Below are 17973 nucleotides of genomic sequence, written 5' to 3' on the forward strand. Positions count from 1 at the left end.
TGAATCACTTTTTAATTGGGGGGAAAAAAGCCAATTTCATATGTTCACATTCGGGGCCACATTTCCCACAAGAATTTTTACATCAGTAAATCAAGATGCTACTTTTTTTTTTTTTTTTTTTGAGATGGGGTCTGGCTCTGTCGTACAGGTGAGCGTACAGTGGTGCAATCTCAGCTCACTGCAATTTCTGCCTCCCAGCCTCAAGCCATCCTCCCATCTCAGCCTCCTGAGTCGCTGGGACCACAGGCACATGCCACCATGCTTGGCTAATTTTTACATTTTTAGTAGAGACAGGGTCTCACTTTGTGGCCCAGGCTGGTTTCAAACTTCTAAGCGATGTTCTGGTCTCTGCCTCTCAAAGTGCTGGGATTATAGGAATAAGCCACTGCACCCATCCCAAAACGCTACATTTAACATGAACGATTCTAGCCAGGGAGCTGCCTGGCTATCAGGGCATCCAAACCAATTGGGAGATAAGAGAAACTGGGCTGAACTCAAATAATGTTGTCAAAAGATGCAGTTTTGATTTCATTGTGTGTGTGTGTTTTTTTTTTTTTTTAAGGCAACTTATATTAAGGCAGTACTGGAACAGGACGGGAAATACTGAAGTGAAGCTGGGTTTGAATTATTTTTCCTCTGTTTTTAATTATCCATCATGCAGGTAGATGATGCCCAACCTTCAAAACCAGAAGAGCAAGAAAAATGTGAACTCAGTGCACCTACACAGTCTCAACTCAGTGCTGGCTGGCCTGGCATCAAGTCCTCACAGTGTCTACCAACCACAGTCAAGTTGGTACAGTTTTCATAAAAAGCGGAAAATCAGACTGACACAAGATCTGCCTTACAGCTGTCCGTACGTTCCCCCAAGTTTCATCCACTTGAAAAATACCAGTTACCACCACCTAGCACACCTTTAAGCAGCTTGGTGGCACTGCCAGAGTAAGAGATGCCTAAGGCTTGGGTTTTTCAGAAGGTGGGGATTCCATCAGTACGTTGGTTAGAACTCCCAGAATTAGCCCAGGAGTATCAAACAGCCACCAGAGGTAATCAGCTTGGTTTTTAAAAATGGTTTCAATCTCATGCCCTGTGTGTTCCATTCATTGTGTACAACTCACTGAATTAGGTGACAGTCCAGTTTATTCCTTCTACGCCTCCACCAAACAAGATCAGGAAAAAAAAAAAAAAAAAAAAAAAAACAGAGCTGAAACCACGGGGACACAGGAAGGTATCCAAGTCATGAGCCCTGGTGTGGATCCGCCTGTCGCTGTCTGGATGCACTCTGTATCTAGAGGGTCTTGCAGGTGAAAACAGCTCTGTCATTGAATCCTTCCACCAAGGCTGGAACCTAGACACTCAGAGCAGGCCTTAAACACAATCTGAGAACGTCAAAGCCAAAATACCATGGATGTAAGATAGAACAGGGGAGACGGGAGTACTTAAAAAAGAAAAATCAAGGCAAACCATTAGCTTTTCTTTAAAATAGCCCACTCCCTGGTGCATTTCCAGTAGAATACAGTTGACACTAAAATCTGCAAGGCTGTGTGTGGCACAGGCGGGAGGCAAGGCACACCTCTGTGTGTCAGTGGCCAGTCTGCCTACCCATCAGCAAAGCTGGAGGATTCCGGGTCAGGGTGTGTCCTGGACAAGGGAAAACTTCCCCTAGGGAGACATTCTATTGCCAGGCTACAGACCATACCCCAAGCCCAGCCATCTCAGAAACTGATGCCAGTGAGGGCAACATGGGAGACACAGGCAGTGACAAGAGTGACCTAAGGGGCAGGACACTGCTCCATCACTTCAGGTCACTGCTCGAGTTCTCCATTCCCCATCTCTCCATTCCATCCGTTGGCGTTATGTAAGACTGGACCAGTGACCTAGCACAGGGCCTTTGAACCCTAAAGAATGTGCCCAGCAAGCATGGGCTCACCATTCCTGTTTTCATTCTTTTATTATTAACATTATCCAGCCATCATTGATTAAACACCTATAATGCCTTCCCTCCCAACTTGATAGGAAGGTAAAATGAGGCAATTCAGGTGAAGCCCACACAAACACATAGCTCTTATCATTAGCACAGCTGTTATTGTCAGCTCAAACCCACTCAAAGCCCCTACAGAGCTAACTCAACCTGAGCTAAGTGAGCTAAAATATCCCAAGAGGGAGTGCCTATCGGGAGCTTCATTTCTCAGGACCACGTTGCTCTTCAAGTGAAAAGCTAGTTGTCTAAAGGAGCAATCTCTCTCTCTCTCTCTCTCCATCTGGCCAGCCAGTGACTTGTCCCTTGTATGTGTGAAATGTGCCTTCCTTGACAGAAGGCATCTTAAGCTCGACAGGGTTTTGTTAAAGTTAATATACGTGGGCCCTTCACAATCCTGGAAACTAATTATTGAATCGCCTCTTTCTCTTTTTTCAAGTCGTCTGTAGGAAATGAAAAACTGAGGTAGAGGCAGAGAAAGAAAAAGTATGGGGGAAGAATTCTACTTTCCCCCTGTCTTAAAGTCCAAGAGTAATCCAGTCCTACAAAGGAAGGTATACAACAGGCACAATTTGAATAACTTCCCCAGCCTTTAATTAAGCGAAGTAGAGTGAAAGGATCAAGAGCCTGTGACTGACACGAATTTGCACACCTTTTGCCAAGTTCTGTGAGTGTGGAGGGAGTTAACGTTTCCCTAAACTTGTTTCCTGCTTGCTGCTCACTCTCTCCACGGGCCTCATAAGAGGCACCACCATTTAAAACAAACAAGAGCTTCTACCCCAACCATTTGAGGTATGTGATTTTAGTTATTTTTCTAATTATTATTATTTTGAACAGGGAGAATTATCTATTCAGATTTAAATTCTGTTACATTCACAAAGAAGCCAAGGAAATCCAGGTACACATATTTATTTTTAAAATTTTACAGAATAGATGGAGGTATAAGGCAAGAATTAAGTATCTTTTTAAATTTCCTTATCTCACATATTTTACTGTGAGCTCCATCACATTTTTAAGATTTACTCCACTGTTATTACGTTCCAATTCACAAAATAGAACGGATTTCCCATTCTGAATAAAAAACAAGACTCTTACTCCTAAACTACATAAATAGCAATACACTTGACTACTATTCATAAACTTGGATGCTGAAGTTCATTCAACTATCCGTTAAAAGAAACATTTGAACAATTCTAAAAGGAAACACCTAAATCTCCAAGTCACCCAATAAATCAGAAACCCACTACTAAGAACACTGACCACTCTATTCAAACGGAGTGAATAATAGGCCTCAGGTCACACGAGGAAGGGGAAGCTGCTGCACAGGGCCCTGGAAGATACACTGGCCCAGCCCCCTTCCCCCAGCCCTGGCTGTAACTCATGCTCAGACTCCCTCTTCCTCCTTGAGAGAGCTATGTGATTTTAAAAAGAAAAAAAAAGGTCAACAGCGTTCTGAGTACATATCGCAAGCTTTGTTCTACTCGCTTCCCCACTTCCTGTTGCTTCCTCACCTCATAACTTTTTATTTTTGAAGCCTATGTGTTCACACTGGTATCACTGTAAGGTTTCAGTGGGAGGCCGTCGGAGGGACCAGGATGAGGAGACTCTGTACTGTTCTGAGACACACAGGACCGTACGAAAGACAGAAATCACAACCGCCCAGCCCTCAGGAAAGTACACCCAAAATTTCACCGCTCCTGTCAACAGTAGGGGTGCTAGGAAAACAGTTGTGGGCGAGCTTTACTTTGTGGGGAGCGCACTGTGTGGGCAAGGGTCACTTAACCACTAGTGAGTACCAGGTGGCTTACAGCTGGGATCCAGGGGAAAAACGCTCTGCACCCACAGAACAAGAAATGCCCTGAAGGAGACACGAGCCGGCTCTGCAGGTTACTCAGGCCCCTCCAAACACCTGCCCAAACCCCGCACTCCAGGGAGGGATCACTGCTGGGAAAAGGAGCTGAAAGACTGAAATGCTTTGTGAGTGGGAACCTGTCTAATCTCCAGCTTAGAACAGAGGTCAGGACAAAAGGGGGACATTGACACTATTTGGCCAGCCCCTTCCTGTTACAGAGGACACCAGGACCAAGAGCTGTTATCACAAAGTTAATTTACTCACAGGAGAGCAAGTACTGGATCTCCCTTCTCCCATCTCCCAGGACAGGGCTTTTGAAAATCTTCTCAAATAAACATGGAGCAGGTGCTCAATAAAGATGGTTCAGCTACACTGAACTGCAACGCACGGGTGGCTGGAGGGACAACCGTAAAATGCCTTTTGCCTGTTTGACACCAGGAGGTCCCATCTTCTAGAAGATGTTTTGGGGGTTAGAGTAGCCTGTCCTCAAAATCAACTCTGGCTCTTAAATGCCTAGGCTTAAGGACTGCCCTTCAACAGGTTCCTAAGCTAGATTGTTGCACCCATCTGCCATTATTTCCCAGCCCAGGGGAAAAATTCTGGGAGACAGGATAATGTTGCACAAGGCACAGGGGAGGGAAAGAAACGCTGGGCTCCAGCCTCTGGTGAACACGGGTTCAGCAGATGGCCTCGGGGAGTCGTCCTGCCCCCACCCTCATGCCTTCCTGTATCCACATGTACCCTTTGAACATGATCTCTAAGAAGCCGCTGGTCCTGTGGGTCTCAGATCCTCAGAGCCTATACGCTCCCATCTGCTGGCCACCACAGAGCTCATTCTTCTGCCCCTACCTTCAGCCTTTCTGCCTACTCTACCTGCCTAGAACATCTGTGAGCCCTCAGAACAAGAAGCAGTGGGCTGGCGGGTTCTTTTCACATTTGTACCTAATTTGAGTGTACCATGAGCTCTTGATGTGTCTTCTGGAATCCTTCCCAAAGAGTAAAGCTTTGCTCCCAAAATAAAATGAAATTTAAAATGTGATGAAGGCCTGCTATGTGCAAGGCCAGGGTCAGGCTGGACTGTGTCTCACGGGCTGGGAGAAGGACATCCAGAGTTGGAATCCAGACAGCCAAAGCCCAGCCTCACCCCATCAGCCTTTATCTCCTTCCCGAGACCGATTTTCTTCCTGTGAGCTCATTGACACCTGACAGTGTAGTAGATGTTTACACGTTGACTTATTACATGTCTTGCTCATTGGAAGGAATGCTCCATGAGGACAGGGGCTGGCTTTGTCTATCCCGGCAGCCAGGGCTGCACCCAGCACACGGCAGGGGTGTGATGCCTGCTGAATGAACCAAGAAATGGATGAGTGAATGAATGAGCAGTCGATCCTAGATGTGTCTTAATCATGACCAAGTCACTTAACATCTTTAAGTTTCCTCATTTATAAAACAAGGATAATAATAATGTATTCTTTATGTGACTGGAGTGAGCATTAAACAAGAAAATGATCGTAAAATCATTTAGGATGTACCTGGCACACAGCAAACCATCGATAAATGTTAGCTATTACTTGTTAGCCATTATTACTATAGTCACTGATGGAAACATACAGAAATAAAGCCTCTTTATGATACCCTGGGCAGTTTTTAGGCTAACTAACTGAAATTCTGTGTGTGTAAGACCTATCTAGAAAGGATCATTAAGAAAGGCCTAAGCCATGGGTCTTTATAGATACTATGGGTCCCTGAGAGCGTCAGTCTTAGCATAAAACCTTTTCATGTCCCTGAAAGTGATAAGGGCCTTTGTGCAAAGGCTCCTTTATGGGTCTCTGATAGTCATCATCCCAGCAATTAAAGTCTTCAGATACCTAATTCCTGCCCTCAAGAGCTTACATTCCAGCTGGGGGACATGAGACATTAGCATATGAAAGGAGACCTATAAATTCAAACTCAAGACAACATATGTCCAATGAGTGCATTGGACACAAAGTGCTGAGAAATGCTGGTAAGGCAAATGTTTAACAGGCAGCGCGCGCACACACACACGCACACACACACATACACACGCAGAGCAGCTGTCAATTTCCAAGGTATAAATACTCCCACTATGGCGCTTCAGGCTGCTGATGTGTGGGCCACTGGTCATGGAATTGGGAAGAAACATGGACAATCAATTCCCATGAGCCGATGCGGCCCAGCTCCCACACACACCACCTGTCTAGGCACGATTGTCAATCATCTCTCAAAGAGGTCAAGGGCTGTGGGCCAAGTGGTCAGTCCTGACAACCAACATCTTTGTGATACGTCAGGTTACTAAGCACACCAGAGGCCATTACTATATTTCATCCTCACCACCTGGCCAGAAAGGTATTACTGCCCTCATTTTGCAGATAAAGAAACTGGTGTCAGAAACGTACCACACATTTTTCACTGTCATTCTGCAAGTGAGTGACATCGTCAGGGCTTGAACCTGCATCTTCTGGGGCAGCCAAGACCTCTCATCATCCCCTCTGCCTCTGAGAAGGAGGGCTTCTTAGAGAAGTGGTTGAAGGACAATGAGAAGTAAGTAAAGGGCAGGACGGAGATTCAGGAGACATATAGTGCTCACCCAGATGGTGAACTCACTGCAGTGTGCGCCAAGGTCACGGGAGTGTGCAAGGCCTGGCAAAACCTGAAACTAATGCAACCATTTAGTTCAGCATGCTTCACCAGAGAATTTCTTTCCTAAAACAGTGACCTAGCTATTAAAATCTGCATTCCCAAATCCACTGCAGCTTTAGGTGAACGAGCAAAAGAAATGGAAAGCAATTTAGATGACTAAATATAGAGGAGGGGCTGGTTAAATAAGTTATGGAATATCCGCATAATAGAATGCTGCACCATCACAGAAAGTCAGGTTTTAAAAGAGCAGTGTACAACTAGGAAATCCTCACAATAGAGTTTTAAAAGCACATTACATAACAATATGTGCAGTATGATTCCAGTTCTGCAAAAAATGAACAAGCAGACAAACTCTCCAATGTATATATGCAGAGAAAAAAAAAGACTAGGATGTAAACTTCCAAATCCTCACACTGATTTCTTCCAGAAGGATGGCTGTTTTTATTTGCTTCTCTATGATTTTCTATATGTTCCAACTTTTCTATAACAAGTTGCTTTTATGACCATAAAGTAGTAAACGGACCAGATTTTTAAGTCTGGATTTTCAAAGGCTGAGAAGACTAACTACAAAGAATCAGTGAGGTGACCCCTGGGAAGACACCCCTCTAGGGCAAAGGTCCAGGTTCTCGGGCCTCTGATACTTTCCCCTTATACCCCAAAGTGATAAGCCAGGTCACCCCCAAACTCCAACTGTCCCCCGACAACACACTAACAACGGTACCTCCCTCCATACAACCCCCGTGCCCCCTCCGTCAGCAGGCTATCCTGTCTACACCCTCCCCTGATCAATACCCACCCTGGTGGGGGGGCAAGGCTGGAAGGCACAGCAGAGAAGGCGGGCACAGCCAGTAATTCATGAGCACCCTCCGCGTGCTGTGCAGGATGCCGGGCTTCACACATGGGACCGCAGATGTACACATTCATTCTAATACCTAGACATTGTTTCCAACACTTTTCAGAGAGGAGACGGAAGTTCAGAAACAATATCCAGGCTCACTCAGCCAGTGAGTGCCCAGGATTAGGAATAAAAACCAAGTCTAACCAGAATTGGTCTATAGATGCTTAAGAGGCTTGCCTAAAAACCTGCACTTGACCGTTAGGACATGCAAAATAATAAGAATATAACAATACTCATGCAAAAGATATTTCGATTCAACATTTAATGTATACTCAGGCTGAAATCGAAATGCACCACCAGTCCGGATTTCAGCATATAAAAATACAGATATTGAATAGTTTTGAAAGGAAAGAAAAAGAAAGGGGGGGGGGAACCTCAGCTCTGTGCTCAACCCTCATTCAGTGAAGTAAAAATAAAAACCGAACCTCCCCCCAACACATTGTGCTTTAATGAAAGCACCAAGCCAATCTTCTTCACTACCGCCCACCACAGCCCACTTCGTTTAAATTTAGGCACCCACCAGGCGAACTGTACCCAACCGCATTCTCTGAAATGAAGTCATAAAGTTCTCAGCTGCAACACCAGCATTTGTTCCCAGGAAAACGGGACAGGTGGGGTAGACAGGGCCGGCATCCTTCTGGGAAGTCCGGGTTGTGCCTCAGAAGAGCCTTTTGCAAAGACTTGGTTCCGTGACCAGGCTCAGCCCACACGGGGCTGTGTGACCTTGTGACAGCCAACTTCCCCTCTACAAAGTGAGGGTGGACTCTCTGAAAGAAGCACTAAGGCCCATCTAAATGTACGACTCTAAGGCTGAAGCCCAGATACCCCACCCACCCCCCAACACCTAAGAATGAACAGCAACCCAAGGTATGGGTAGAGCAGGGCTAAATTAGTTGGTGTGACCTGGGGCTGCTGTCATTCTTAAGCTCTGGCTCTGCAGCATTCAGTTCTCAGGAAATGTTTGGCAACAGGAGGGGGACAGAGCATTGAGCCTGCAGGAAGGCTTCAGCAAGGAAGGCTCTGTGGCCACTCTTTGGTCCCATTCAAGCAAGATCAGAGAGATTTTTGCCCACTGGGACTCAACAAACTCTGAGTCCCTGATGCCACACTTGGCTTTGTAAGTGTGATCGGGTCAGAGAAGAGACCAAAGGGAGAAGCTACTAGCTAATAAAAACTCTCCCCAGTTTTCTGGATGAAACTGACAGTTGAGGGGCCCACAAGCTAGCTGGATTTTTCTTCCAGCAACCTAGTCCCTAGATTTTTTTTTCCCAAGGTTCCCTTCCAGTGCTTCATGAGCATGTCTAAGCCCTCACAGTAGGTCCATAATCACCCCTCAAGCAGAGGAATGAGACACCCTGGAAAAGGGGAATACAATTACCATCCACAACTCAAGGAGAAGTAGGGCCTTAACAAATGCATAACTCACAGCTCCATACAGACACCATCAAACTACCTCATGCTCACCAAGACCTGGGAATTGACCACACTGTTCAACCAATCTGTGATTCCAATTCCTGCAATCAGTGGACGAGCAACTGCTATCTGGTTAATGGTCATGCACATGCGCATATGTGCACACACACAATTCTAGGCTTCCCCAGACCCTGTCCCCCTTCACACCTGCAACCTTCCAAGCAGATCCATTCTGAATTCCACATCTTCTGAGCCACCCTCTAAGGGCTCCATCAGAATCCAGTAGAAAATCAGAGTCAGAAAAAGAAGATATAGAGGAAAGTGGAGGGAAACTGATGGCCTCTGCTCTCTGAAGCTCTCAGATGTGTGACTTCACTATCCAGCTTCAGGAGCTGAGAGATAAGCCTCCCAGATCTCTCCCTTTGCTCCGACTGGCTGAAACAAGAACCCTGAATCTGGGCCCCCACGCTTCCTCCCACCACGGCCAACTTGAAATCCAGAATGCCCAATCCTCCAATGGTAGTACTTTGAAGGCAAATAAAAGTGAGATATGCATATTACACTAATTTACACAGTGCTAAATTTACCCAGCCCACCTTCCCAAGAGGGGGACATGATAGAGAATAATAAATATTTTTTATTGTAAAAGTAAATATAGTAAAAATACTTTTACTGTAAAAGTATGGCTGATGCAGATAGTAGTGAAGATTGTGAACTCTGGAATCAGGATCTGGATTCAAATACAGAACTTTTCACTTAGTAGCTGTGTGCCCTCAGGCAAGTTACTCAACCTCTCTGAGAATTCTTGTCTGCACAGTGTGTATTATAAGAAGGAACATATATAACTTGGGATTTATTCATTAGTTTCGACAATGAAACCCAAAAACTGTTTTCCTCAGCAGCCTGGGAGTACCCCAAGAACTAGAAGGATCCAGACTTCAGAAGCAGAGTAACAACAACAGGACAGGGACAGGTACATCAGTCCCCTACACTATCTAGGCCCCTGTACACCCCCATGCACATGCCCTGCAGCAGGCGCTGCGGCCCTCACCCACAAACCCCCTTGGGCCACCCTTGCAGACAAGGAACACTGCAGAAATGATCTAGGCATCTGGTTTTCAAACTTTTTTTAGCAGCAGAATCACAGACCCCAATATAGAGAACAGAGATAAAAGGCAAGATGCTCTCAGAGCAGTGGATTCTAAGATTAACTGATCTGCAGTCCTGGAAGAAACTTACAAACTAAAATTACACTGAACAGAGAAGGGCGAGAAAGAAAGGAGAGGAAGGAGACAGAGGGCATCATCGGAGTATGGAGACAAGAAATTAGACGTGTAACTGAGATGGGACCTCGTGAGGACCCCATCTCATTTGTGAGACAAAACCAACAGCCTCAGGCAACTTCCCCAGAAAGTATTCTCTATACATACCCCTGGTTAGAGGGGTCAAATGACAGGACACTGGCACTGTCGGGATGTAGTCTAGAATGACAATATTACATCATTACTATCAATTATTGATTAAGATTCAAACACTCACCCTACTCCCTGAATGGCTTTCACCTGCCTGACGAAATCCCTTATGTCTCAAGACATCTTTTGAGAAAATAGATCCAAAATGCCCAATGCTCAATCCAAAATGCCCAATGCCTTTGCCCCAGGAAATGCCACCTCCTACTCAGCCACCACTCCTCACCTCACTCATTCTCATTGTTTCTTTCAGGCTTCACGGACAGCATTTGTTTGTCCAATAAAAACCCCATTCCATTAAACAGAAGGACACCCAGCCAATTGTGCCCCCTCAGAAGCTTGTCTCCATCAGAAATGCATTAATAACCCACTGAAGCAAAGTGTATGACTTGCTAGTTTGGGCAGGTCATAGGTCAGAAAATAACTGCTCTCAGAGAAATACATCAATCATCTGATAAACCAGCCAAAGACCAACATTACAGAGGAGTGGCACTGTGGAGGGTCCTCCAGAAAGCATGGACAAAACAGAATATTACTTCCACTCATTGCAGAAAGTCTGAGTGATGTGAGTTAAGACAGCAAAATATTTTCACAAGCATTCCCACCAGTCAGAACCCAACTCCACTTTGCAGTCTGAATCCTATATTATTATTCAGGAATGACCATTTAGCATCAGTGATTCACAAGAAGAAGGTGATAGATAAGGCAGTAGGATGGGAAGGGCAGGGGCCCTGAAGTCAGAGTACTGAGTTCAAATCCCAGCTCCAGCACTTGCTAGCTGTGTGCCCTTGGTTAGATGATGTATGCGGACTGGATAAATGTACACAAAACATTCAATAAATACCAGCCCTCTCCTAATGCCTTCCTTCTATCTCCAACCCTACCCCCAAAGTGAAGCAGGTCTGAGCATTTTGCAAAACCATTATAGGGCAAGTACCATTTAAACCCAGGACGGAATCACCTCTGTGTCTGCGCAGTATGATAATAAGGAATCCAGAGGGTGGCCATCACATGCCCTTGGTCCTTATTTTCCTAAGCACCTCTCCATAACTTTGCCAGTGCCAAAATTCTATTCATCCCTCAAAACTCAGGTCCAATGCCATCTTTGCATCTCTCAACAAAAATTAACACCCCGCTTCCGTGACTCCATTTGCTTGTGTGCGTATATAGTGCTTACTTTTTTCTCCTCGGTATTACAGTTCTGGTTCTGCACCTCCAACTCTAAAGAACAGACTCTTCACAAGTGGGATCTTGTCTCTCTCATCCCCCAAACCTCCTGGGCCTGGCACATTGCTTTGTGCATGGCAGATCAAGAAAGATTTTGGATGAATGGACGAATAAATGGATAGATGGATGGATAGGTGGATGGATGGATGAATGTATGGGGAAGGAATCCATTCAAGATTGTCCTGACACCATGTAAAATGCATGCTCAAAGCAATTCTGTAGTGAGGGCTCATCTTATGTAAGCCAAGGAAACTACAAGGACGAGGTCATGCACTGCTAGAGAGACTATCCCACACGCAACACCAACACCCTGGGGAGAGGCAGAAATACTGGCCTGGAACCTACACTGTGCAGGCCTGATTCAAGCCCTCAACCAGTGTGTACCACAATCAATTCACATCCCCTCTATGGGCATCAGTTTCTTCATTTCACCTCCCGCCACCTGGAAGACTCACAGAGACTTCACCAGATGGAAGGAAGGCAGGCGGCACGGAGAGAAAATGCTGCATAGTCCCCAGGGTCCAGGTTTATTTTCTAAATGGTTTTATTGTTTGGTGACTTTTAGAAAGAAAACTCCAGAGGGAGAGAAATGAAACAGAATGTACAGAATTTTTAAAAAAATAAAACAAAAATCAGGAGGAAGTATGTCCCTCTCATTTCTCATTAAACCCATACTATAGTCAAATTTTAGTAACCAGCCAAAGTTATCATTCCCTTTACAGACAAAAACTTACTAAACCTAAAATAAAGAGCAAGTATAGGCCCCACCACACTAAATTCCACCCCAGAGCTCCCCTGACAATGAAGTCTAAACTTCATCCACTACCAAGCGAGGGACCTGGGTTTCTTCAGGTATCTGCTTGCATGAAAGAAAGAGGCACTCCTGAATGGAATCCAATACCAAATGCCAGCACACTACCGGGAAAGAACCCAGACCTTGGAGTGGCTGCAGTGCTGGGGTCCCCAGCCAATGCAATCCTGGTGTAGCTTTGTATCTAAAACACTAGGGCAAACAAGTTCTTCCAGTTTTAAGGCTTTAGAAAAGTAACATGCATTGCTGTAGTCTGTTCCAGGCCTAATGCTGATTTGAAGTAACCAGAACTTGACCATGGGGAGGGAGGGGGAGTAGGGAGGAGAGAAGAACGCCAATGGGTCATTGAGACTCGAACTACAGCGTTCTAAACGTGTCCAGTAGTAACTGGGTGCTCTGGGAACAGAGGCCAGCTTCTCTGCCCTAGTTTCTGATTCCCATCCATCCCCCATGGTCAGATCCTCTATAGGCTGGCAGTGAATGGAGAACATCACTTTTGGTGCCCACCACTAATCCACACTCTTTCTGTTCTCCAAGAGGGTCCCACAGGACCTCGAGCAGATGGAATGCTGGTACTAGAGCATCGTGGTATTCCAAGAGTCAGTGAGAGGCTATGGAAAGAACATAATCTTTGGAATCAGAATTGTGTTAGAATCCTGATTGTCACTCAATGGAATGTACCCAGAAGGAAAGCTTGCTTTCGCTGGATCCAATTCTCCTTAAACAGGAGTCACAGGACCTGCACCTTTTGTGTGGAGAAAAATATTCCTGGTCCCGGTCAGAGCCTAACCTAACCTCAGCCAGCTACACCCTAAATGCAGCACCACTACTACACGAGGGAGAACGAAGCACAGGGGGCTCATATGGCTCCACGTGATACAATCCAACTGACAGCTGTGCAGCCCAACACGCAAACACATGCCAAGAACGAGGAGTCAGGCAGCTAAAGAATATCAGATACAACTACCCTGTTCCTGTGCGAGGGGTGGGGGTCACAGTTGCACCCTGTCTCATTGTGAGGGGCTTTCCTTTGGCACTTCATTCATTCATGCTTGCTTGACACTGGCTTGCTTACTGGGGGGATCCCTGGGGATGCAGCTGTAAATAAAACACAACTCCTGCCCCTCACCACCACCCACCACCACCAGGGCCCATGCCCTTAGAAGGGCGGTAAACACTGGCTGGAGGAACAGCAGCATCCTTGTGAGACTGTGGGTTCCGGAAGCAATGAGGCTCTACTTTAGGAAAATCACCTCCACCCCACAAAACTGAGGATGGGAGAATATGAGGACTCATGGAGAAGACATCAGCCATAAAGAAGGAGGCAGACATAAAGGGTGTCCAGCCACAGCAACCATTATCCTGAATGTCCCCAAAGTCCCAATGTCAAATAGTCCATCACCGCCACCCCCATAAACACTGGCTGTATCCCAGACAGCACCACATTACAGAATCTCAAATAGATGTTCTTGACAGGTCTTGCCCCCAGGGAAGACACAAAATTGTCTAGGAGACCCAAGTCCCAACTAGGGCCTTGAAAAGGACAGAATTCACGACCTCCTCTGCTTCACTAGCCAGAGAAAGGTGGATGGGTGTGAACTAAACTGCAGGGGCTGCTGGCCAGCCTCGCAATGCACCAGAAAAGCACGGCCCTGCCAAAGCAGCTGGGACGAATCTTTCAAGAACCCCAAGAGGAGGGCACAGGCCACAGAGGGTGGGAAGGGCACGTATTCTATAGGGGCCAGCAGCAAACACCTCAATGAAGAGGTGGCAACCAGCCAAATGAGTACAGGGGCCCATCTGAGACACTGAGTTAATCACCATAAAAAAAACCAGGCCGTCAACTACCTGTTACCCAGAAGGAATATCTCAACACCCTTCTTTTCACCAAAGGCCCACTCCACCATCCATGCTCTCAGAAGATTCACAACACTTCTCATCATTACAACTACCACCTTCTCAGCTCTGCTATGCTGTAGGCCTGTACTAGGTACTTTAAATATCTCATTCAATCCTTAAAACCACCCAATTGAGGAAAATTGTCATTATCCCCATTTTGCAGATGAGGTAACTGAGGCCAAAAGGCTATATAACTTACCCAGAGCTCCAAGGCACAGATAAGCATACAGATGTACACAAAAAGATTTTGCCAGCATTAAAGAAAGAGGCAGACCTCCACCAGATTTGAAACTCCATGAGATCCCCAGGCCCTGCCACAGAGCCTGCTTGCAGAGAACCTAGCTCCCAGCTTGGTACCCGGTGTGTACGGGGCACCCCGTGGGTGCCTCTCCAGCCACTCACTGCTCTCCACACCCTGCCTGACCCTGCCCCACCTGCAAGAGGGAACATGCCATGCCTGGGAGTCTTGTCTTTTCAGTTCTTCACAACTGAGTTCATCCCCAAAGACTGAAATGCCCCAAGCCCTGTCTACCACTGGAGACAAAATGGAATCTCACAGGTTCACTTCTTGAAAGGGAAAGAAAACCACCACCTGCAGGCAGAGAGGAGCCAACTACATTTCTGCTTAAGAAAAAAGGTCTCAGGCTTTGAAGCATTGCTCTCAGCAGCCAATAATGAAGAAATAAGAGTAGGCCCTTTTATTAAAAATTAATATTTGGGCTGGGCACAGTGGCTCACACCTGTAATCCCAGTACTTTGGGAGGCCGAGGCAGGCGGATCATGAGGTCAGGAGTTCGACACCATCCTGGCTAACATGGTGAAACCCCATCTCTACTAAAAATACAAAAAATTAGCCGGGTGTGGTGGCAGGCGCCTGTAGTCCCAGCTACTCGCAGGGCTAGGGCAGGAGAATTGCTTGAACCCGGGAGGCAGAGGTTGCAGTGAGATTAGATTGTGCCACTGCACTCCAGCCTGGGTGACAAAGCGAGACTCCATCTAAAAAAAAAAAAATTAGTATTTTACATTAAAAAAAAAAAAAAAAAAAAAAAACAGAGAAAAACATAAACCTCTAGTCCAGAAGCAAGTAAACACCAATTTGCACAGATTTGTTTAGTTGGCTCCAAAGTGCCTTCCACTGTTTGGAGACCTAAATTAACTTCCAGTAGTAAACTTAGGAAAGAAGAAGCTAAGAGGGCTATGGACCCTACCCAAGACCTAGGCACTACTTGGAACCACAAAAAGGATTTTATATGTCTTTTTAGACACCTGAGGCTGGGTTGCCTGTGTTGCAGACGGCCCTGTCAGTCCCGACTGGCATGTGTCTGCCGGGCATCTGAAAGCTTTACAGTAAATGGTGACTCATCTATTGCAGCCACCATAGGTACCGCTAATGTAATAAGCCAAAATTTGTTCCATCCACATGAAAGAGAAACGCTGGGTGCAGGGCTGTAAGTCTGACTCAAACTGAGACCCCTGTTCACCGCCACTCGTCAGCATCCAGCTGCAACTCAAACTGTAATACCCAGCTCTTGGGGACCGAAGGCAGGGAGAAGGGGTGTTTCTAAGGAAGGGTCACATCCATAAACACAGAACTCACTTCTTACAAGTCATTTCTTTTGTTGTTGTTGTTTATTTTGTTATTACCAGATGTCTACCCTTCCGAATTCTCATAAAGTCATTTCTTATCAAGCTCAGTCTCCCTATGTGGTCACTTATTCAACAAATATTTATGGAGCACCTATTACATCAGATACTATGCTGAGTGACAGATACCCAAAGGTGAGCAAAACAAGCATGAATGCTGCCCTCACAGAGATTCTAAGTCCAGACTACCTGCTTTACATATCTTTTCTCATTTAATAGATCCATCTTACAGATGGGGAAACTGAGGCTAGGAGAGGTCAGGGAAGTCACCCAGGGTCGCAAATGAATTAAGTGGGAAGCCTGGACTCACACCTGCTTCTGTAGCACCCTGAAGCGGAGGCTCTCAGCCACCACGTTACTGACAAAGAGAGGGGAGAAAGGTCCAGTCCCTGTTCTGAGGAAGCTCGAGCCTAGTTAGGTCAGGGAAAATGAAGAAAGTGCTGGGGTGAAAAAAGAAAGTATTGGGGTGCTCTCAGAAAGAGAGAGGCTCACGAGATAGAGACAGCAAACCTCAGCTGGGGTAGATCCTGGACATCTTCCCAAAAAGAAAGGCCATGAAAGTGGGAGGGAAATAAGGCCCAAAAAAAGCAGGTAAAAACGAGGCTGGAGCTAGGTTGCCTCCCAAAAATTCATGACCACCTGGAACCTTAGAATGTGACTTTATTTGGAAATAGGGTCTTTGCAGATATAAATAGTTAAGATGAGGTTATACTCATCTTAAGCTCACCTAATCCAATGACTGGTGACCTTATTCATAAAAAGAGAAAACAGCAACGCACGCGTGTGCGCGCACACACACACTCACTCACAGAGAATGCCACGTGACAACGGAGATGGGGATTGCAGTGATGTTGCTACAGGCCGAGAAACACCCAGGATCACCAGGAGCCAGGAGAGGGGCACGGAGCAGTTTCTCCCTCAGAGCCCCTGGACAGTACCAACCTTGTCAACACCTTGCTTTCAAACTTCCAGAGCTGCGAGAGCAGATATTTCTGTTGCTTTGGGTCATCCGGTCTGTAGTACTTTGTTTCAGCAGCCCTAGAAAGCTAAGACAAGGCATGCTCCAGGCAAGCCCTGCACACTGTGTTAAGGAGTTTGCACTCCACCCTGCAGGTGTGCGGCAGATTGTAAGCAGCAGAATGGGATACATTCCAGGGCGCATTTTGTAACTGGATTTTATATCCTTCAAATCTATGGCCTCCAGTCCTAGAAATGTTAGCGTCCTCCAGGGCTTCATTGTCCACTGTCCATGCTTTCCCTGCCCACATTCTTCTTGCTGGGCTCATCTGCATTGACAGATTTGAAATTACATGAAACCCGCCCCCACCAGGCCCTGCCACAGAGCCCGCTTGCAGAGAACCTAGCTCCCAACTTGGTACCAGGCATGTATGGGAAACTCCATGGGTGCCTCCCCAGCCACTCTGCCCGACCCCACCCCACCTATAAGAGGGAACATGCTGTGCCTGAGAGTCTTGAGTGCCAGACTCAAATACTGGAATCTGTTTGCAGATGGTGCCGGACTCCAGCGAGGGCAGTCGTCTGAGCAGATGCCTCAACCTGTAGTTCTCTTTGGTTTCTCAAGCTCAATATGTCGAAAGGCAATCTTAGCTCAACGTCTTTCACCTTACTTCTGTTGGGCCCCTCCTCATCTTTGTCAGTGGTGCCACCAGGCATCCAGTCCCATGCTAGAAGGTGGGGATCGCTGTGGACTCCCCTCCAAATCCAGGGAACTACAAAATTATCTCTCCATTCTAGTCCCACTGTTTCACTCCATAGCACGACTCTAATCATTTCCTCTCTGAATTTCTGCTGTGGCCACATCATGCACCTCAATCCTCTAAGACTCCCCTTTTTCTCCCCTACCCCCCACCCCAACCCAGCCATCTGGAATTCGAAGCCAATGCTGTCTCCAAGAAGCACGGCTTTCAGAAAAGCTACCTCCAGCCGTCCCCACTGCACCCAGCCTGCAGGCCTCTGGTGATTCACAGGCCTTAACCCTGCCAGGAGCCCCACCCAACCTCATTTCCTTCTCCTCTCACCCCGGCAGGATACTCTCCTCCTGCCTCTGGATCCTACCCTCTAACTGCTCTCCGCATGGATTCCTGCCTCCTATCAGAGCTCAGC

At 46.5% G+C, this 17973-nt stretch overlaps 1 protein-coding gene across 16 annotated transcripts in view; it reads right to left on the bottom strand.

The window, feature by feature from the left end:
• The window catches only part of TRERF1 (transcriptional regulating factor 1), a 233789-nt gene that overhangs the window by 167245 nt on the left and 48571 nt on the right, over nucleotides 1-17973 (bottom strand). The window contains exon 1 of one of the 16 annotated variants that reach the window (XM_032299412.1): nucleotides 7907-14945. The exons of the other annotated variants lie outside the window; for them this stretch is intronic. The gene's annotated coding sequence lies outside the window, so the exon portion shown is untranslated. Of the gene's footprint in view, nucleotides 1-7906; nucleotides 14946-17973 lie in introns of those variants that run through there. 16 annotated transcript variants of the gene reach the window in all.

This window comes from Sapajus apella, unplaced genomic scaffold (assembly GCF_009761245.1).
Source record: "Sapajus apella isolate SASKATOON/1434 unplaced genomic scaffold, GSC_monkey_1.0 scaffold41, whole genome shotgun sequence".
Classification (NCBI taxonomy): domain Eukaryota; kingdom Metazoa; phylum Chordata; class Mammalia; order Primates; family Cebidae; genus Sapajus; species Sapajus apella.